At 40.4% G+C, this 22848-nt stretch overlaps 1 protein-coding gene and 1 long non-coding RNA gene across 3 annotated transcripts in view; one reads left to right on the top strand and one right to left on the bottom strand.

Annotated features, from left to right (window-relative positions):
• The window catches only part of GPR22 (G protein-coupled receptor 22), a 183553-nt gene that overhangs the window by 82056 nt on the left and 78649 nt on the right, over positions 1-22848 (bottom strand). The window lies entirely within an intron of this gene.
• The window catches only part of LOC147020192 (uncharacterized), a 46030-nt gene continuing 24400 nt past the window's right edge, over positions 1219-22848 (top strand). The window contains exons 1-3 of the long non-coding RNA XR_015061693.1: positions 1219-2066; positions 2392-2456; positions 3754-3835. This is a non-coding gene — a long non-coding RNA (uncharacterized LOC147020192). The remainder of the gene's footprint in view (positions 2067-2391; positions 2457-3753; positions 3836-22848) is intronic.

Raw genomic sequence — 22848 nt, 5'->3', positions numbered from 1 at the left:
AAAAAAAAAAAAAGAAATCGAGGAAGACGAGGAGGAAGTTAAGAGGAAGAAGAAGTAGCAGAATCGGGAGAAGGTTGTTGTTGTTGTTGGATTATTTTTTTTTTTTTTTTTTTTGAGATAAGAAAGAGATTAGTTGGGAGAATGGGGGATATTTGGAAAGTGGGGAGGATGAAAATTGAAGGTAATGGGGAGGATAGAAATTGAAGGTAATGGGGAGAAAAAACAAAGAAACAAAAAAAAAAAAAACGATCGAACACCAAGTGGAACCGGTAGGCCTCAAGCCTAGGACTAGGCCTCAAGCACCAGGTGAGAACGTCGACATAAATACTCACAAAATAGCACGATTTTTGAAACAAAACCGAACTAGGAACACACATTAACATGTAGGTGAGAAAATTAAACAGTTAAAACGGGACAAATAACAACCGGAACTTAGCTTTGAGAATGTCAGCAGGGAGCCCCGAAGGAGACCTCTTGCCGCTCAAAACCGGAACCGGAAGTGAGTTATGATAAAACAAGGTGGATGAGTTGGGTAGGCGACAAGAACAAGCCAATTAGATTTTGGATAAGGTCCGGATGCAGATCCAGCCTCTCGGTGGGATACAGCAGGAGTAAACTGTTCAGCCTGGTGGAGGTATGTGCTGTATTGAGTGCCATTCTCGTTTTTTCAGTGATTCTGCATAATTGAGAGATCAGTATAAAAACAATATAACCACCAATATTTCAAAAAGTTGTTGATGGATTATGACAAAACTTGGTGGATGAGTTGGATAAGTTTCAAAAACAAGCTGATTAGATTTTGATTAAGGTCCGGATGAAGATCCGGCCGATCAGGGGGATACAAAACATAAACTGTTCAGCATGGTGGAATTATGCACTCCACCATCTGCTGTTCTAGGTGGGAATTTTGATCATTCTGTTGTTTTTCTCTGTCCACTTTCCGGCACCCAGATTATTTCTTCGTATCTCTTGAATCTACAATGATTTTGCATCCTATCTTCTGTGGGTGGCAACATAAAGTGGGAAGTCTTGCCATTGGGAATGCGATGTTCCTCTCTCTTTTGAACTCCCTCAACTACTGATAGCCATATTTTGCACCCATCCTTGCAGTGATGTGTCCCCTCTATCAACAATGTGAACATATGCATGCAATGATCACAAAATTTTACATTTCTAGACTCACAGTTTAGGAGATCATGATAGTTTGTGTAACACATTAAAGCACTTGTAACAAAATGCTAAGACCTGTTAACAAAGTGCAAAAAAAAACCAAAAACCTGGTACTGTAATAGAAGAATACAATATGAGGCCACAAAAAGGAAATTGGACAAAACTGTTCTCAGATGATATGATGCAAAAACGACAGGATGCTGTTATCACAGTATTTGAGACAATCACACTTGGAAAGCTTTAGAAAATCAACTCAAGTTTTAAGCATCGATGGTAAATAATTAATTTGTAAATGTCTTTATAGTCTTCCTTGTGTTATAATTTCTCAATTAAAGAGGGTGCCAAATGAATCATAATAGGTGTGAACATTAACTCTCCACCCCCAGGTTTTTAAAATATATTCCAAAATTGAAGCCAATTTCATCCTAACTCTTTCCTGTATCATACTGAATGTAAAATTGATATGGCCCCATTTTTTAAACATCATACGGAATTATGCGCTTCACCGAGTGCTGTTCTAGTTTGAAATGAATGTTTCGGTTTACTAAATTGTTGAAGCCCATTTTGAATTTGAAGACCACTCTTTATGACGAGTATGAATAATAATTATAGATCATTATAGTTAAGCAAAGTGTGGTTCTTTATCCCATCATGTAATGAATACTGTAAACGATGAAAGACGACATTGTTCTCAGGAATATGTACTTTTCCCCACAAATCCTGAACATGATATGAATCTTGCCGCATTAAAATGATCCACAGCACACTGTCTTTGCAATATGCCACTGCAGTGCATAATTCAACAGCGGCGGTGGAGAGGGCTTTCACTATGCACTGCATGGATAACACTGTCACATCTTCCACACAATGAAGCCACTGAACTTACCAACACAGAGGTGACAAAAAGATAAGGAATAACCCAAGCAGTATGAACAACATCTCATTCATTCACAAAACAGATCATAGTTGTATTCAGCAAAGGCCAGATGCTTATTGTTATAAATACCAAGCGAAAGCCTTTACAAACCCATTCAGAATACGGCAGTCATGCTCGTTGTTCAAGCTCATAAGTTTCGTCACATCACTCCATTCCTCAAAACACTTCACTGGCTCCCACCTCACCAACGGATATATTTTAAAATTTTGCTGATAACCTTTTAAGCCAAACTTAAATTGGTTCCTGACTATCTCTCACCTAATCACACCCTATACCCCCAACAGGAAAGCCATGCAGTCTCACAATGGGAATCTCCTGGTTGTTCCTCGCTTGAAGATGAAGACTTTTGGTGAGAGAACATTCTTTTGATGTGAAAGTAGCAGGATGACATATGCTAGGAATCAAACCAAGACTAGAGAGGTCAAAGATTAGTAACTCCCACCGAAAAGACAAAGATTTTTTTTTTAAACACCAAACAAAGAAATTATTCAGACAAACAACAGATGTCTTGATTATATGGTGATAATCTTTATAATATCATAATCATGATCTCATATTATATAATGAAATGGCAATTTCAGGAATAGAGCAATATAGATGTGTTGAACTAGCCAGAATGAGACTCGCAAGCATTGAGGTACTACAGTATACTGCAATCCAAATATTTAACAATGATAATCAGATTTTTACGATTTCTTTGGTTTAATGTTAATATTAACATTTGTTGTACAGGATAATTACAAAACTTTAGGCTGGTTTAAATACAGCACAATAATTTTCAGCCTTTCCAAGTGATGCGGCACAGAGTAGTGAGGGAACAGTGTGGAATGTATCGATCATTTGTGTGTGCATTTTCTTTTTCTCATTATATTCGAAAGCAAAGTCAGGACATTGGTATGGTTGCAAAATGGCAAAAACAACCAACCACAGTCTTTGACAGGTCGTAAAGAGCAAGTAATCCAAGCTTATGTATTGTCTGAATCACATTCCACACAATCCTACACACTAAGTACAACGGTGGGTTTAAAGTAATGAGCGAAGCAGAGGATAGGCTTTAACAAATCAACCTTGCCATGGATGCAGATCATTCCACAAAAAGCAAAACTACTCTCCCTGGATTACATGCATTCAGAATCAGCAATATTATGGTACTGGAATGAACAAGGGTGTCAGAGTTTGGTTGGCATACATTATCTCTCATTCTTATCTCTCACTGTCATCTGATCCCCCAAACTCCCACTCAGCCCCCCACTTCCCCATGTTTTTCCTGGCTTTGAATGACGCATGATGAGGCAAGCCAGTGAGCCGATATAAATGCAGTGGAGTGGGTACCCTTGCTCCTCCTTTCCAATGCCCTTCTCTACTTTTTCGATTGAAATTTCCATTTGCTTTCCACTCTGTTAGTACAAGATATGCATTTATGATGAATGGAGCATTTATTGTACAATATTGTTGATGCTCTATATATTTATCAAAAATATGAAATATAATTAGGATCACAAATAGGGCTGGCAGGATAGCTTAGAGGTACGCACACTCACATCGAAGCTGTCTTGCCCAGGTTTGAATCCTGACCCAGCTATAAACTGTCATCCTGGTGTCTTGCAAGTAGGATGTTTCATCATTTTGTGTGTGCCATCCCTCAGATGAATGTTAAACTGGGCGACCCATCTGCCAGAATTAATGGGGGAACGTTAAAGATCCTACGGTGTCCTTTGCAAAGAGTAGGTAAGCTGTCGCTGGCACCCTAAACAATTGGATTCACTGTGGATTATTATATTGTACATTGCTCACAGCTCACAAAGCAACCCACGATACAATGACCTACTCTTTCAAAACAGACAATGACCAGATGACCAGATCTTTTACATGGACACAGATGTTTGACATGACCAGATCACTCCACAGAGGGAGGGTCATGTACAATGACCAGATCTTTGACATGGACACAAGCAATTGCAAACAGATGAGACGACCAGCTTTACATCTCCTCCCAAGCACAGAATACTCATTGATGCAATCCCAAGCATGCACAAGATCGAGATGACATTTAATAGTCAGGCTGGAAATCAAACTCAGGCTGGACACCTCAAAGGACGTCGACCTCTGAGTGTGTGCGCTAACCCATTTGTTCATCGCATGCTAATCAGATTAAACATGATAGCACTCTCAGATAAAAAAAATAATGAAAGAAGACATTCTTGCACGACTATGGAATCATATTTGATGCCAACATAATTACATTTAACTTAAAAAAGGAAACTGTCGACAAGCTTCTTGATGTCTGTTTGGGAGACCTGCTTGGCATTCCCATCTTAGTGCATAGCTTGCCTGACAAGATCGAGCAAGAGGTAGCTCACTTACCTTTGAACTGTCTGGTCTAGGCTCGATTGCTGACCCAACTATAGAACTGTCAGACTGGTGCTTCACAGGCAGGGTGTTGCATCACAATGCCCTCTCTGTGAAACCCCATTCATCACAAAGTGAAATTTGGAAGATGCGGAAAGGAGATAGATGTCTCATAAAACCAAGGTTACATTATTTTATAACCTAATGACAGTAAAATGCACTCTTAGCATTGATAAGCAATGGCTATGACAACAACAACAAAAAACAAACAAAGTGGAAAAATGGAAAATCACAAGGAAATTAAGACTGACAAAGCCATAGAAACACTGACAGCACAATGCAATGGCCTTCCAGAAACAGGTAAACAAAATTTGGAATGACAAACTGGCTTTCAGCTGCCCACTTCTTCCAGTTATTTATAGGAATTTATGTACTTTTCTCAAACTCCTTTTCAACTGTTTTTTTTTAAAATTTTATTCACACCATTTCCATGGGAGATTGTATCACAAAGAACCGTACCGACCATAAACTAACCGATCCGAAGCGGAAAACTTAGGATAGGGTATTTTACAATCCTCCGATATCAATACAAATGCCTGGTGTTGGCTTAAACGGTGAGGATGGTGGACTTGGGATCCTAAGGTCATGAGTTCAAATCCTGCTTGGCCATTGAATTAATACCAGGTGGAGTTGACTCAGCCTGTCATCCTTCTGAGGTTGGTAAAATGAGTACCAGCTTGCTGGGATGTTCGAGCCATTTGTGTATCCTGTGTTGGAGTGGTGACCTGTCCAGTTGAGCCATTTGTGTATCCTGTACTGGAGTGGTGACCTGTCGAGGATTGTACCCAATAGACCAGGAGACTGTTATCGTAGCACTGATGCTCTGTACAGAGTATGGTCTCAATGGATATCAATATGTGCTTAAGCTTTAGGTGATTATCTGTTGTGGTTCTTTCACTGTAAGCCATATCGAAAAATGAATAATCTTGGATATATCAGTATTTACTCCTTGAATTATCATTACAAATAACCTAGAATCAATCACTTTTAAATCTCTTTTTCAACCTTAAACAGCCCTGTCCTTAAAACGGTTTTAAAAGAAGTACATGGAACGAATGTAATGAGCTATCTGGAAGAAGAGGACATGCATTAAGGACGATAATCTAATATCAAACCCACAACAGACCGAAGGAAATAAATGGATTTTCTACAATCCATCCTCTAATGTCGCTCTCGTATCTATAGGTCGACCATCTCTTGAAAGAATCTCAATTGCCAATCTTAGGCTTTTGACACAACCTTTGAAACAACATTCAGTACATATCAAGCATTTAAAATGGTTGATTTGTGACCTCATATTTCTCTTGCCATTCCCTATTCTTTTTGCTGTCATTCTTCTCTCGTCGTCATCGTGAAATCATGAAACCAAGAGCATAAAATATGTGACATTAAAAAGAGATTTGTTTATCGGGAAAGAATACACATATAGAGACGGAGGAGAAATGTTTAAAGCAAGACCAAAGAGCTTTGGCATTTGAATGATGCGAGCCAAGTGTGCCATTTGGAGGAAAGGTGCATAGCAGGGATACAAGTGTGAATGGATACAGACAGTAGAGCCAACTGCAGCTGGATGTGCAGGGGTCTTGATGTTCAGCGAAATTTTGTTTTCCACTTATTAAATTAGCCTCAACAAGACTGGTATCGAAAAGGCCGTTTGAATGATGAAATTCGTGTTATTGAGAAATTCTCATTGGCTCTCAAATGAAGTCCCATAAATTAGGTCGAAATTTGTACATGTGCATCATTTTATTGTTGAAATTTTCCTTTCTATAATTGTAGCTCATCTCCAACAAAGTCGAAGGAAGCTGTTAAAGCCATAACGATGCCCTTTGGTCAGTCAGTCAATCAGTCCTTCTGACAATGTGTCCATTTTCATTTTTCATTTTTTTTCCTACTCCTTCAAGGCAGCACAACGGATCACTTTGAAACTCGGCATGACGATTCACGACATTAATGCACAATAAATAATTGAGCCCTTTAAAAAAAAAAATTCCACTTAGATAGTGAGATAATTATCTAATTAACTCAAATGTATTCTATGTTTCCATGTCCATCACATATCATGAGATTCTGTCATGGATTCCTTGTTATTTTCATTTTAACCTCTTAATTGAATTGGATCATAATCAATATTTAATTCAATTTCTTTAAATTTTAACTTCTTAATGTCATGAATGCCCACTTGCTTTGAAGAAAGTGAAAGGAATGGGGAGGGAGGACAGATAGATGGACATAGATAGGGTGTGGGGGGGGGGCAGCAGAGAAGAGACAACCCTTTTTGTCATTATTAATCCCTTTCAGTTATTTTAGACGTCTGGTTCAGGCCTGGGGGAGTCATGGATTCACTGGATCATGGGGTGTGGTGCTGTCGGTACTTGTGCAGGAGGACAAAAGTCTGAGTTCTCAGGTCCTTGATGCTTCCAGTCTTGCTCTATGAATGTAAGACTTGGACTCTGACCTTGGATCTGAGAAGGAGATTTCCTTTGGTACCAGGTCTCTTTGTTGAATCCTTGGTTTTTGCTGGACAGACTGTGTCCAATGAGCGGTTGCTGAGAGAGACTCAAATGAGATTTGTTGCCTGCATAGTCCATGAGCATCAGCTGTGGCTGTATGGACATGTGGCTCGTTTTCCTGATGCTGATCCTGCTCACCAGATTCTCTCAGAGAGGGAGCCTCATGAGCAGAGGAGGCCCACGTGCCAACCACATGCCTCGTGGCCGCAGCAGGTTGATCGGCATCTCAAGGAGATGGGGATGGGCCAGGCATCTGCCTCAGGGATGGCCAGACGGAGTCCCCTGGAGTACCTCCCCCGGTGGAGAGTAGACACAGCGACGTGCTGCTCTGGAGCATGCTCCCATACCTGACTTGATCTGAACTCTACAAGCGCTAAAACCCACATTACTACCGCATGCAGCCGGACTATGACCGCCCTCCATTGGGACACGAGTGTCTGTCGCATTTGGGACTTCATTTTATTGGCCATGGCACCGTGGTAAATGTTTCCCCATGTTGTGATAAAAAAAATATTTTTCAGAAATAAAAACAACTTTCACGGTACAAGTATCTGGACGGTCAGTGCTGAATTTTTGTTTTTAGAACTTATAATCTCAATTTTGATACAGATTAAATATAGGGGTCATCATTACAAATAAGTAATTGGTTTTATAAACAACCTTGTCACATAAATTATTCATTTCATCAACACTGTGTGGATACTCACTGTATGAAAAAAACTTTTTGGAGCAAAGGGTTATGACATTTTATTTTTCTCCGGGGCTAGGACTGATGGAAGAACCGTCACACAAATCACGCACACACATGCAGACAGAAAATGAGAATATGAACTCGACTTCAAACGCAGCTGGTAACCATGGGTGAAGTGACGTAATTTCCCAGGGCACTGTGCATAACGGGATGCCCCCTTTGTGACGTAGCTTTTTTTTTTTCCCCACAGTAAGCAGGGCAATTTTAAGGAGAAATTTCCCCTTTCCAATGGGATGCCAATGCTTGGGGTTTATCCGTGCTCTACCCTCGAAATGTTGAGCATCAAGCAAGGAAGGAAAAAAAGTATCATTTTAAAGACTCAGCGAAGGTTAGAATCGAACTGTCAATATCCCAAACTCAGAGAACAGACATTCAAACTGTAATAGCATAGAGGGTTGTTGTTTTTGCAAGAATGCAGTTTTTCATTAAAATGCAGTTTGGCGATGCTTCGGTCATTCAGAGATGGGTTAATCAGAAGAGAAATTCTGAACATTAAACAAAATAGCAAGGCATTTTTTTTTAAAGTAAATAAGGGATGAATCGTAGGTTGTGACCAATGTGGGCCCATTGAGAGAGGGGAATTGTTTAGTGATGAAAAGGAGATGGCAGGTTTATTAAATAGTTATTTTGATTAAACATTTACACAAGAAAAGTCAGGGGAATTACCAGTCGCTCAGATAATCCATCAAGGAGATGAAGAAAGGCTTTTGGAGGAATTCAAGGTTGGAGTGGGCGAAGTAAAGAAGCAGCTAGGAAAACTGAGAAAAGCTCCAGGACTAGATAACATGCTTTGAAGAGGATTGAGGGAGGTAGTGGAGTGGATAAGAGAGATGTTGACGGATATTTTCAAGAGCTCGTTGGAGTCAGGACAGGTACCGGAGGATTGGAGAGTAGCAAATGTAACACCATTATTTAATAAATTATCCAGAGAGGAATTGGAAAAATAGACCTGTTACTTTGGCTTCAGTTGTGGGGAGGATGTTGGTGATATTAATTAAGAAATGGATGAGGAACCATTGAAATGATTTCAAACTAATTAAAGATAGTCAGCATGGAGTTACCAAAGGTAGGACTTGTTTCACAAACTTAATTGAGTTCTATGAAGCAGTTTCTGATTGGGTGGATGAGGGAAGTGCAGTGGATGCAGTGTATCTACACTCACAGTTCAAGGCATTTGATAAGGTATCACATCGGAGGTCGTCAGGTAAGGTGAGGGTTTGTAGTGTGGCTGGTAGCTAACTGGATTGAAAACTGGACTACTGATAGGAAATAAAGAGTAGCTGTGAGTAGGTGGATGTCCAGTTGGGTGGATACAAGTAGTGGGGTACCCCAAGGATCAGTGCTGGGACCTTTATTATTCACATTTTACATCAATGGCTTGGATAGTGGTATGAAGAGTCAGCTTTCTAAATTTTTGCAATGATACAAAATTCGGAGGTAGATAGCAGAGACGGTGATGATCGTATTCAGGAAAGTATTCATGCTTTCATAGATTGGGCAAAAGATTGGTAGATTCAGTTTAACATAAAGAAATGTAAGGCGCTGGGAATGGGGGTAGGGCGTATTGGAATGTGTGACACAGGAGAGGGATCTGAGGATGGTAATAAATAATGGGGAGGGTTGGGGAGGGGGTAAGCAAAGAGCACAATGTTTGGCAGCTACAGGTAAAGCTAACAGGCTTTGAAACTGTATTCATAGGGGGATAAATTACAAATCAAGAGAAATAGTGTTACCATTGTAAAGGAAGTTAGTAAGGCCATACCTCAAATATAGTGTGGGGATGTCGGCTACAGTTTTGGTGACCATATCTCAGGAAGAACATCGATGCCCCGCATAGGGTTCAGCGTAGAATGATTAGATCGATTCCAGGGCTAGCCAGACTAAGCTATGAAGGATGGCTGAAGGAGACAAGACTTTGTGCATGGGAAAGAAGGAAATTACGAGGGGATCTGATGAAGATGCTTAAGATCATGAGGGGTATGGATAAAATAAGTGCAGATGAGTTTTTCAGCAGAATAGACAGTGATAGGCTCAGGGACAAGAGCTGGAGAGTAAAAGAGGAGAGTTAAAAACATAGTATGGCAAGAGTATTTCACACAGAGTAGTTAACCTCCGCCATCGAAGATGGATGGAGGTAACTGTTTTCACCCCCTTTCTGTTTGTTTGTTTGTTTGTTTGTTTGTTTGTTTGTGTACAGTATTACAGAAAAACTCCTTGACGGATTTTGACGAAACTTGGTGGGGGGGGGGGTTAGGTCTGGTCCAAGGATCATGCCATTAGATTTTGGACTTGGTCCAAAATCCAATATGGCCGCTATGGCGGGCATTTTGAAAAAAATAATAAAATTATTTTAAAAAAAAAATTTTTTTTTTTTGCATTTCTACATATTTTAAGTGATTTCCAACCCCCCCCCCCCCCAAAAAAAAAAGAAATTGTGAGAGAAAAAAAAATTTTGCAACTTTTTTTTCAACAAAATTTCAAATTTTTTTTTTGCATTTCTACATGTTTTAAGTGATTTCCAACTCCCCCCCCCAAAAAAAAATTGTTAGAGAAAAAAACTTTTTGCAACTTTTTTTTCAACAAAATTTCAAATTTTCTTTTTGCATTTATACATGTTTTAAAGTGATTTCCAACTCTCCCCCCCCCAAAAAAAAAATTGTTAGAGAAAAAAAAATTTGCAACTTTTTTTTCAACAAAATTTCGTTTTTTTTTTTTTGCATTTCTACATCTTATAAGCGATTTCCAACAAAAAAACATGCCAAAATTATAATTGCGGCTGATTTTGGAACTTCAGGTGGATATACCCACGTAAAATCAATTTCTGTCTTCAGGAATCTAGTTATGACGAATGAATTGAGTATGTAAAAGTTAAAAGTAAAAGGGAAAGTTGCAAGCTATAACTCTGTGAGCACTGTTGGTGTCAAATTGAATGAATAGGATATCAGGTTCACTTGAGTGACCTAGCAGTATTGGCGGCGGAGGTTTTGCACTCTAATGGGTGCTCCCCCTCTAGTTAATGCATGGAATGGTCTCCAGAGAAAGGTATTGGCAGCAGAAAGAGTATGGTACACAGAATAGGTTTAAATTGGAATTCGATTGGTACAGATATAAAGTTAAATTTCGATAGATATAGGTTTCAATTGGACATGGGATTAAATTGGAGCAATTAGACAGATAGAGGTTTAAAGTAGAGCGAGATGCATTGCAGAAAAAGGGGTACAACGATATTGGCAGGTCTTTTAGGGAGCTTGTGTGTGGATGGGTGATGGTATCTGGCATTGGTGTAGTGCAGGCATGTGCCGAATGGCCTCCTCCTGTGCCAAAGTTCCTTGTATATCTTTGTATCTGTGATCATGGAGAATAGGAGTACTCCATATCAAGGGATTATACAGGAAACAAGAAGGCCACCCAATCAAATGTGTACACAATCAAGTCAGGTCTGGAATGGGAGCATGCACCAGAGCAGCACATCACTGCATCCACTTTCCACCAGTACTCCAGGGGCCTCTGTCTGGCCATCCCACAGGCAGATGCCAGGCCCATCCCCATCTCAATGAGATGCTGATCAACCTGCTGCAACCACGAGGCACGTGGTCGGCCCATTGGCCTCCTCCACTCACGAGGCTCCCTCGCTGAGAGAATCTTGTGAGCAGGATGAGCGACAGGAAAACGAGCCACATGTCCATACAGCTGCAGCTGATGCTCAAAGACTATGCAGGTAACAAATCTCATTTGAGTCTCTCTCAGTAACTGCTCGTTGGACACAAAGTCCAAGCAGCAATAGCCAAGGATTCTCTGAAGAGTGCTGGTACTAAAGGAACCAAGTCTCCGTCTTCGATCTCTGGTCAGAGTCCAAGTCTCACATCCATAGAGCAAGACTGGAAGCACCAAGGACCTGAAGACTCAGACTTTCATCCTCACGAATAGGTACTGACAGCACCACTTCTAATAATCCAGTGAATCCAAGACTCGCCAAGCCCGACCCAGACGTCTGTTGACCTCTGGCTCACAGCCAGCAGAGAAATGAATATCACTGACGACATAAGTGAATCTCTCCGCGACCTCAACATCCACACCACAAACAGGTACAGACAGGATAGCAGCATCCAAGATGTCATTGAAAGCCTGGATCTTAGTTTTGACCCAGGAAACCTGTAATCCCAGCGGCTACGACTCCTCATTCAGCACCACGAGAAACCCCAAAACGATATCAGGAGTCTCCGCAAAGATGACTATATAATCTGAGAATTCAAGGTCTTCACACAGGAATCACAGATTCCTCGTACATTGGCCTCTTTGTCCACCCTTAGTGCACGTACAGTTTTACGCCTAAGTTCCCTGAACAGCTTAGCTCTGCCATTCAGCCTGGCCCTGCAACTCTGGGCAATGGTGTGCAGTGTCCCTTGAGAGACAAAATTCTTCTTCGCCCTCCGGTGAGTTCCAAGACATCTGCAGGCAACATCAAGGACGGTGGCCTTGAAGGCACTCCACAACTCTTCAGGGTCCCCCAGAGCACTCAGACCCCCCAAATCTCCACTCAGCCTGTTCGCAAGCTTCTCAGCCACCCTCTCATCCTTGAGCTTGCCAACATGCAGCCTAGACTGGGATGGTACCATTTTCCTGGATTTAAGGTGCAACTTAAGAGTTGCTACAACAAGCCGATGGTCGCTAATAAAGAACTGAGCACTCCGGTAGACCCTGCAGTTCTGGATCATCCTACAGTGACCATCAACGACGACATGGTCAATCTCCTCTGCCACACTGACAGCGTTGGAATAAAAGTCCAGCGATGAGCTTGTGGGGGCAGAAATCATGAACCAGCCACCCTAAGTGCATGACTTCGTGCAAAGTCAAGGAACTTAGTGCTATTCTGGTTCACAGTTCCAGACCCATGGGGACCAACACACGTCTCATAACCATACCTATCAGTTCCAGTCTATGCATTGAAATCTCCCAAGATGAGAAGTGTATCTCGTCTGGGGCACTAATCAACCACAGACTGGAGTGTGGCGTAGAATGTGTCTTTCACGGTGAGGTCACTTGCCTCAGTCAGAGCATATTCAGAGACCAGGGAAATGACACCCAAGAAGTGACGAATCCTTAGTCTCATAATGTGCTCATCACCCGGCGTTACCTCAATTGTCATTGGAGTCAACTTGTTGGACACAGCTACAGCAACACCTTGGGCATGGTAACCATCAGAGTAACCAGACCAATAGTAGGTGTCATCACGCGTCATGCATGATCTCGCCGCAATCCGGCCTCCGAACCTCAGAGAGTGCTGTAATACTGATGTCCAAACGCTTGAGCTCAGATGACAACAGAGACAGGTTAACATCCTCTCTTAGGGAGAGGACATTCCAGGGACCCACCCGAAGGGACTGCCTCAGGTTATCCCAAGGAGACCGTCGTCTAGTGGACAACACTACAGCACCACCCTGACACACTCTCCCGCAATCTGAGCTGGGAATGTGACCCAATGGTGTCCTTCCTATCATCAAAGATTGGGGGTCCCAATGGCTTTGCCCCAATCTTGTCATCCGGTGAGCAGAAGGGAAGCTGCACAGGGGGTACTCCCAGGGAGTGTGTTTCAGATTTTTTTATGCTTCTCGAATGTTTTGTGGATTGAAGGATTTTCCGGTGGCCGGAGTGCAAATGCTGCCACCAACCTCCTAATAAGAAGTAATCCAACTGCAGGAGGATGTCCGCAGACACAGTTGGGCACTAGATATGGATGGCCATTGGCTCACAAGGAGCTTCTCTGCCCTTTGACAGGTTTTGTTCTTCATCCATCCTATTGGTGTCCACAGCATACACCCTCCTCACCAAGAAACTTGGCGCGGGAGACGGTTTAGTCGCCGCCAATCCGACCATGGAACAGGTTAGCACAGGTTTACATGGTCCCTGTAGAAAGTCACAGATCTCACCTGACCTGACCTGACCTGACAATAACCTGACCTGTACACAATGACAGGCTCATAAATTACTATAAAGTGAAGTGATAACCATTTGAAAGCCACACCTCTTTTTCTCGAGTGTTTTCTGAACTATCAAAACTTAATAAGACACCAAAATGCATTGCTAAAGTACCACATTGGGAGATCACTAAAATGCCAATTTGTACTTCTTCTTCCCCTCTAAAAACAATGTCAAACTGTAACCCGACCTAACTCAATCACTGCTGAAGCTATGATGGTGATTCCAACGCGAGGAAGTTACTTTGTCTCTGGGCTAGTGCACGCAACCAAAAATTTTAAAATATATAAAACACTAGCATGGATCGGCTTGCCATGCTCGCCTCTCCACATGTTGTTGCAGAGTTTCACCTTACAGATTTCCTGTGTTAGCACGATTTACACCAATCAAAACACAACATTTATTTTCTACAAATTTATTTGTAATATTGTTGATATAATGTTTATTTGAAATTTATTTGCGATATAAAAAGGTCCAAGTCGTCTAAATGGTCAAGGGTCTAAACTGTCTAATTAGTCTGTATAGTGTAAGGGGTCTAAATGGTGTTAATATCTAAGGGGTCGGTAGGGTTTTAGGGTTTTTTGAGGGGTCTTCAGGGTCTTTTGGGGTCTTCAGGGTCTTCGGGATCTTTTGTGTCTTCAGGGTATTTTGGGGTCTTCGGGGTCCTTGGGGATTTTTGGGTTATCTGGGTATTTTGGGTCCTCAGGGACTTTTGGATTATCTAGGTCTTTTGGGTTCTTCGTGGTCTTCAGGGTCTTGGGGGAATTAACGTTCAAACAGGATGTGATTAATAGGCATGGAGTCTTTACGGCTTCCCAGACTGACTCATGGCTTCACTGCCTCACCGTGCTTTTCGTTTTTATGTGTATAGATTCATCGTTTTATTACTGTGAAAAGAAATCGAATGTAAATGTAGACTCAACCAAACCAGACCAGGATTGCAGGGTGGGGAGGGGGATGAATGGACAGAACCATTCCAAAAGCGATACATATCTAAACCATCACCCCAATCAAATGAAACAAATATTAAAACAATTTAATAACATAGATGGATTTAATCTTTCCCAAAATAACAAAACACATGACATTTTATTATTTAAAAACGGATGAAAATCACATCAACATTTCCACATATGTGGTAATCTACATAGTGGACTGAACCAAAAGCCAAGATTGTGGGTGGGGGATTGGGGTGGGGGGGGTGTGGGGGGAGGGTTGGAGGGGAGAAGGGTAGAATGTACCATAAGGAAAATTTGATTACATATATGGATTTATTCCAAACAAAAATAACAACATATATAAACTATTAAGCATTTTTTTACATTTTTAGCTCGTCAGTTTGAAGAACAGAGAGCTATAGCGATACCCCCGGTGTGAGCATGAGCGTCAGCGTCAGTGTGAAAATGTTAAAGTTTTTGGTGCAAGTTATTTCCTTTCTAATGTTTTTATCTACCACACTATTTTTTACTGATTACAATATACAAATACATATATTGCTTTAAAATTATTTGGATCAGACTTCACTGTAATGCTTTATAAAAAATATTATTAGACTAGTCTTTTAAAAACACTAAATGTATCAGCAGGTGAGCATTGGGTGGCTTTGACACCAACTCTCTGGTATTACTTAACATTAGAATGTACCCTTCGACCCTTTAGACTGTTGAGACCCCTTCGACTATTGAGGACCCTTTAATCAAGGCCTTTGAAATATTTTTTATAACCATCCCCTGATCTGTGCCTTTCCACAACTTTATCCTGGAGGTCTTTTGAAAACTCCTTGTTTCTCATGATCGAGTCTTTGCTGTGAAATGCACCACCCAGCAGAGGAAAACTACAGGAACAGCCGATTTTATTCTGAAATAATCAGAATTGCTACAATTTAACACGGGTGGAGACCAAGTAACTTGGTGTGTGATTTTGCAGGTAATTGGTTACATCTGAACTAATTTACAACTGCTGTTATAAGGGGGGTGGACACTTATCCAACCAAGATAATGTCGGTTTGTATTTTTAATTAATTTTATGAAATTTGTAGAATTTGTTTTTCACCTGGAAGTTGTGGGTTACAATGTGTAAATAAAGGTGGAAAAAGTCTGATTGAATGAAATTTAATTCCAGGTTATAAGGCAACAAAAGGGGAAAATTTTGAAAGGGGGTGTAGACTTTCTATAGGCACTGTACATCGAACAACCAGTTTCAAATGGAGCACCTCACCATAAGAGCGTTGAATTTGCATCAATAGATGCGAATTGTTGCTCCTAGCTTGCCAGCTCGATGACAGAAGATGCCATTTGCATTTTTGCCATTTACATCCCTACCCCGGTTTGAATCTCGTGCGGGCACGGGCAACTTGCTGATTAATTTAATTTTTATTTCAGGCCTTAAGACTTGGTGACCATTCCTCAGCATGTTATCTCTTATTTGCCAAGCAAAGGAGTGCAAAAATCGAACATCCAGCTTGAAGTCAATCCATGCAGGAAGTCACCAGAGAATAGTAATAAAAGCGACCCATGTGAAAATTTTTGATCACTGCAGTGAGAACGTTACTCAACATTGCTGATGAAAGATGTTCTTTCTTCAATCATAACTCAGAAACTTTGCATGAGACTTTAAAGTGCTTGCAACTCAGAATGATAACAATTTATTAGTTTCAGAAGGAAACAATTAAATATTTTCATTGGTAAGAGAAGAATGTAAAACAATAACTTGTATTCATAGATTGTTGTTCATTAATATTTGACCAGATTGTTTTTTTTTTTTGCATACTAATTACAAAGCCAAGGCTCATGGAAGAACTAAAACGCAGGACTGAGGGACAAAATAAACAGGGACGGACCAACAAGGGATGCAGATAAGAATGAGGGGTAACGCAGAACACAGGGTGTGGACAAGATGGAAACAGATGCAGACTCTCCAATCTCTCAGGAAGGAAAATCTGGAAATTTGGAAGGAGATGGGCTTGTGGTGGGGGGGGGGGGGGTGGGAGGATAACTTGGGTAGAAAAGGTCAAGATTTTGGATGGGGGTTTCCAAGAATATTGAGGATTTCAGAACCAGCTTTCTGGGAAAAGTAAATACACAGGGGAGTTTGCCATTGCTTCCCCACAGAAATAGTTCAGCCACTGATTTGTAACTTAGCAAAGGTGCCAGTGACAACTCACTTACTCTTCTTCAAAAGACATGAACTTACATCAGCAGCAAACGTGGGATCTTTAACTTACACCATTAGCAACCAATACTGGCAGACGCACCTTCAGGTTGGCATCCTATGTGATGGATGGCACACTCAGTGATGCAACACACTGCCTGCGAAGTATTAATCAGACAATGTATAGTCGGGTTGGAATCATATCTAGACTAAATATCTCAGAGGTACATGTGTTACCTATGCACCATCCTATAAAATTGCTTATTATTACCTCTGCCAGGAAGGTGAAGGAGGTTATGTTTTCGCCCCTTTCTATCCGTTTGTTTGTTACTTGCAAAATCGAAGATTTTTCAAGCATATTGGTTAGTGGATTTTGTTATTCTGTTTGTCTTTCTGTCACCGACAGGTTGCAAGTTTAAACCGATCTACACAAAACTTCACCACATGGTAGAGTTTGTCATAAGGAAGAAGCCTATTGTTTTTGAGGTCAAAAGGTCAACATAGGCCAAAGGTCAACAACTATGGTTGTGTTTCTAAAATCCTCAATTTTCATCAGATTGAATTGAAATTTGAAGAGGATTTAGATTTCAGGTTACTGAATTCAACGATCCAATTATTTTTGAGGTCAACATCGACCAGAAGATCAACACAGTCCCGAGGTCAACAACTAAGGTGGTATTTCTAAAATCCTCAATTTTCATCTCATTGACTTGAAATTTGAAGAGGATTTGCATTCAGGTCACTGAATTCAACCACAAATTAGTTTTGAGGTCCACATAGGCCAAAAGGACAACATGGGCCAGATTTCTAAAATTGTCAATTTTCATCCGATTGACTTGAAATTTGAAGAGGTTGCTCATTTGGTCATTGAATTCAACCACCAATTATTTTTGAGGTCAAATTTGTTTTATGGATTTTGCAAGTATCGTGCTCTTCACGATGTCTTCTTGTTATTCTGTGTCTTTCTGTTTGTCTCTATTTATCACCTACAGGTCACAATTCTAAACCTATCATCGTGAAACTTTACCAAGTTGTAGAGATAGTCTCAACTGAGAAGACTATTGATTTTGAGGTCAAAGGTAATCTTTCAGTCTAATTTCTAAAATCGTCATTTTTCATCGAACTGACTTTAAATTTCAACAAGATTTGCATATTGCGTCAAATAATTGGGAAAACCAACTGTTTTTAATGTCACAAGGTCAAAAATCAACTCAAGGTCATACTTCTAAAATCATTAATTTTTATCTGAAAATTTGTTAATTTTCATCCGATCGACTTGGAAATCAAATAGCAATTTCATAGTGCATTACAGTTTTGGGAAATCAACTATTTTTGAGGTCAAAAGGTCAAAGATCAACTGAAGGTAAATCTTCGAAAATCATCAATTTCAATCTGAAAAATAATAAATTTCATCCGATTGACCTGAGCTTTGATTAAGATTGCCAATTTTAATCTTGATGAAATGGACAAATGGATATGGCAACCTACGGAGATTGGGGTGGATTTTGCAAGTATCGTGATCTGCGTGACATCTTTCTTTAGTTTTGGGTAGTCGATGTAGTGGGAAATTTTTTTTTTTTTGAGATTTGCTCTACCCTTATAATCAGTATTTAAAATGGCGATTTCAGTTAATACAATGGCGATTTCGATGAAACTTGGTTGGTAGGTTCATACCATGACCTAGTTGTGTGCAAATGAGAACCGTTTCTATGGACACCACCGTTGCCTAGCAACGAGACTGAAATTTTTGAAAAATCATAAAAAAAATTATTTTTTCGAAAATCAAAAATCGGGCCACCAGCGACTGTGGGCAGTACATTCAGCCATATTGTCAAACATTTCCAGCCAGATTCTATGAAAACTGTCTGTGAAGATAGACTTTGAATGAACCCTGGTCGAAAACAATAAAAAAAACGAAGTTCGTTATATCTCAGAGACTATGAGTCAGATATATGTGAAACTGGTATGGTAATGGTAGGTTCATGGTATGTCATAGTTATGTGTGAAAAAGAAGCGTTGCTCGGGACACCTCCGTTGCCTAGCAACGGCCGAAAAACCTCTAAATGTGGGGGTATTTTAACGAAAAAACATTCTGCAGCATTAACCCTTGAAGCTAGAATCATGAATTTTCTTGTGCTTAATCCTCAGGTCGTCCCCCATCGAATGGGCCCATCGCGTCAGGTTCTATTGGGTAAGCGACTACCCATGTCTGCCTACCGGCTTGTTGGATTCGCTATATGTGCTAGACATCCCTTATTGTCGGGTTTACCGTGTGTGTGTGTGTGTGTGTGTGTGTGTGTGTGTGTGTGTGTGTGTGTGTGTGTGTGTGTGTGTGTGTGTGTGTGTGTGTGTGTGTAACTGCAACGCGAGGCTCCACAACACGAACCAGCAAACCGATTTCGATGAAACTTTGCCAACATGTGGAATATATCCTGGTAATGTGCGCATTTGAATTTCGTTGCCGAGCAACCACCCGTTGCTGTGCAGCGGCCGAAAACCGCGTACAGTATTTTCAATACTTGTCCTTCAGTTTTGAATGTAGAGAAACGAGACTTCAGAATTAAACACTTTGAGATATTTAGAAAATTTTACTTGAGCCGATTTTTGATTGAGGTTTTATTTTTTAAATGGTAGTTCTTCAAAAATAGGGTGTCTGTTTCCCGTCATTTTTTATGAGGGTCTTAGGAAAGTGGGCGGAGCTTAGGGAAAGTGGACGTGGTCAATGAAAAGTGTGAGTGGCGTAGGAAAGTGGGAGTGTAGGAAAGAGGGAGTGGCGTAGGAAAGTGGGCGTGGCTTATGAAAAATATTGTGTGGCTCAGGAGGTGTGGTCAAACAAGAGCATTGAGAGAAGTTTATCGGGTTTTCCGTGTGTGTGTGTGTGTGTGTGTGTGTGTGTGTGTGTGTGTGTGTGTGTGTGTGTGTGTGTGTGTGTGTGTGTGTGTGTGTGCGCGCGCGCGCGCAACACGAGGCTCCACAGCAAAAACCAGCAAACCGATTATTTTTGAAATGGTAGTCCTTCAAAAATAGGGTGTCTATTTACCGTCATTTTTTATGAGGAGTGCCAGTTGGCAAAATATGGCAATAGGAAAAATCTTGCCAGGCAGAGGAACAATTGTATGTGAACCAATACGTCTTGGCAATGAATTTTCATCGGTGGATCGGTCAGAATGAAAAGCATATTATCCAGCGCTTCGATCCTAGCGAATCCCTCGTCGCCTACTGGCTTGTCTGTTTGTCGGTTTATCGCCTCCAGGTCACAATTTTAAACCGATCTTCATGAAACTTAACCGCATGGTAGAGTTTGTCATAAGGAAGAAGCCAATTGTTTTTGAAGTCAAAAGGTCAAAAGGTAAACATAGGCCAAAGGTCAACAACTTAGGTGAGATTAATAAAATCCTCAATTTTCATCCGATTCACTTGAAATTTGAAGAGTTGCGTATTTGGTCATTGAATTAAACTACCAATAATTTTTGAGGTAAATTCTTTTTTTTTTTTAGGATTTTGCAAGTATCGTGCTCTGCATAACATCTTCTTGTTACTTGCAAAATCAAAGATTTTCAAGTATATTGGTCAGTCGATTTTGTTATTCTGTCTGTCTGTTGGGTTGCCGAAATAGGTGACCCTCATTGTCAGTAATTCTGTCTGTTTGTTTGGATGTTTGTTTGTTTGTCATCAGCATAATTGGTGGTAAACGTGGGCGGATTTTGACCAAACTCCGGTGGTCGGTACATCTTATGACCTAGTGCTTTAGAAATTTTGATGGTTGCTAGGGACGCTTTGGTTCCCAAGCAACAACCGAAAAACCTTCAAAATTGGTACCGTTCACGCAAAATCAATTCCGAAAGCCAATATCCCACGTAGGGTTATGAAATTTGGCACGAATGATCTACAAGTGATGCTCTGTCAAATATATTCCGATTTTTGTGATATATGGAATAATTTACCTGCAGCGCCCCCTACAATTAGGGTATGCGCGAAAATTGAAGGCCCCCTAGCGACCAGGTGAGTGCATCGATATGAATGAAACTTTGCAGGTTCATGGTACTCAATGAGTAATACAACTTTGCCTCAGGTCATATTGACGGATTTCGCTTTGGTCAGGGGTCAAAGGTCAATTAGTGCAAAAATCGATAATATGCGAGAGCTGGAGGTGCCTTCATGCCAAAGGCTACTTCTCCTAGGGTTATGGTCGGATGGTCATGAAAATTCACACTAATCGTCTGGAATACATTGTGCACAAACGATTGAGCCGGATTTTCGATTTAGATCTTTGTTCACCCACAGCATCCCCTCAAACTTTGGGGATTTCCGATTTCAAACCGCATTTTCGGTACTTTTCATTCAAATGGATACCGAGTCATTATCAGTAGATGGAACTGGATGAGATTTGATATGCATAATCCTAAGGTGATTCCCAGCCGCTGAATGACATCCGTTTTGCTCTATATCTTATAGTTTCCATGCTTTGAGACCCATCACCGCCGACCGGCTTGTTTATCTCTTTGTCTGTCTGTTTGTCACCGACAGGTCACAATTCTAAATTGATCACCATGAAACTTTACCAAGTTGTGGAGGTCGTCTCAACTGAGAAGCCTCTTCATTTTGAGGTCAAATGTCATCTTCAGGTGAAATTTCTGAAATCGTCATTTTTCATCCGATTGACTTGAAATTTGAACAATATTTGCATATTGCATCACTGAATTAGGAAACCAATCACTTTTGAGGTCAAAGGTTAATTCAAGGTCAAACTTCCAAAATAATCAATTTTCATCTGATTGACTTGAAATGTAAACAAGATTTGCACATTGCATAAATAAATTGGGAAACCCACTATTTTTGAGGTCAAAATTTCAAAGGACTCAAGGTCAAACTTCCAAAATCATCAATTTTCATCTGAAACATCGTCAATTTTCATCCAATTGACTTGAGAATTTAACAGCAATTGCACAGTGCATTATTGAATTGGGAAACGAACTATTTTAGGTCAAAAGGTCAAAGGTCAAACTTCTAAAATCATCAATTTTCAACAGAAAAATCGTCAATTTACATCCTATTAACTTGAAACTTGAACACAATTTGTATAGTCCATCACTGAATTGGGAAGCAACTATTTTTGAGGTCAAAAGGTCAAAGGTCAACTGAAGGTCAAACTTCCAAAATCATCAATTTCAATCTGAAAAATAATAAATTTTCATACGATTGACCTGAACTTTGATGAAGATTGTGAATTTAAATCTTAATGAAATTGATAATTTCATGTATCCATGGCAACCTTTGGAGAAAGGGGGGGGGGGGTATTTTGCCAGCCAATTATTTTTGAGGTCAACATTGGCCAAAAGAACAACATTGGACAAATTCTAAAATTGTCAATTTTCATCCGATTCACTTGAAATTTGAAGAGGAGTCACATATTTGGTCATTAAATTCAACCACCAATATTTTTGAGGTCAAGTTTGTTTCCTGGATTTTGCAAGTATCACTCCTCTGCATGACGTCTTCTTCTTGTTTGTCTGTTCATTCTTTGTACAGGATATCTCAAAAAGTTGTGGACGGATACGGATGAATTTTTGTGGACAGGTTGGATGTGTGACAAGGATGAACTGATAAGATTTTGGTAAAGATCCGGATCTGGATCCGGATCCAACTACGAGAAGTAAATGATTCTTCACCATTGAGAGATAGGGCCAAAAACGATAAATAGTACGATATCTCAAAAAATTGTGGATGAATTCGGACGAAACTTGGACATGTTATGTTTGTGGCATGGATTAATTAATTCGATAATTATTTAATTTTCAACGTGATTCTTCACCATTGAGAGATCGGGTCAAAAACGATATATCGCATGATATTTCATAAATGTTTTGGGCCTGATATGTTCTCGTGGATCATGCATTGTGTGGCAGAGGTATGCGCTCCACCGAGTGCCCTTCTGGTTATCC

This window comes from Eptatretus burgeri, chromosome 9 (genome assembly GCF_056783735.1).
Source record: "Eptatretus burgeri isolate ZD-2024b chromosome 9, Ebu_testis_v1, whole genome shotgun sequence".
Taxonomy (NCBI): Eukaryota; Metazoa; Chordata; class Myxini; order Myxiniformes; family Myxinidae; genus Eptatretus; species Eptatretus burgeri.
The sequence above is the reverse complement of the archived record's forward strand: the minus strand, read 5'-3'. Positions and strand labels throughout refer to the sequence as shown.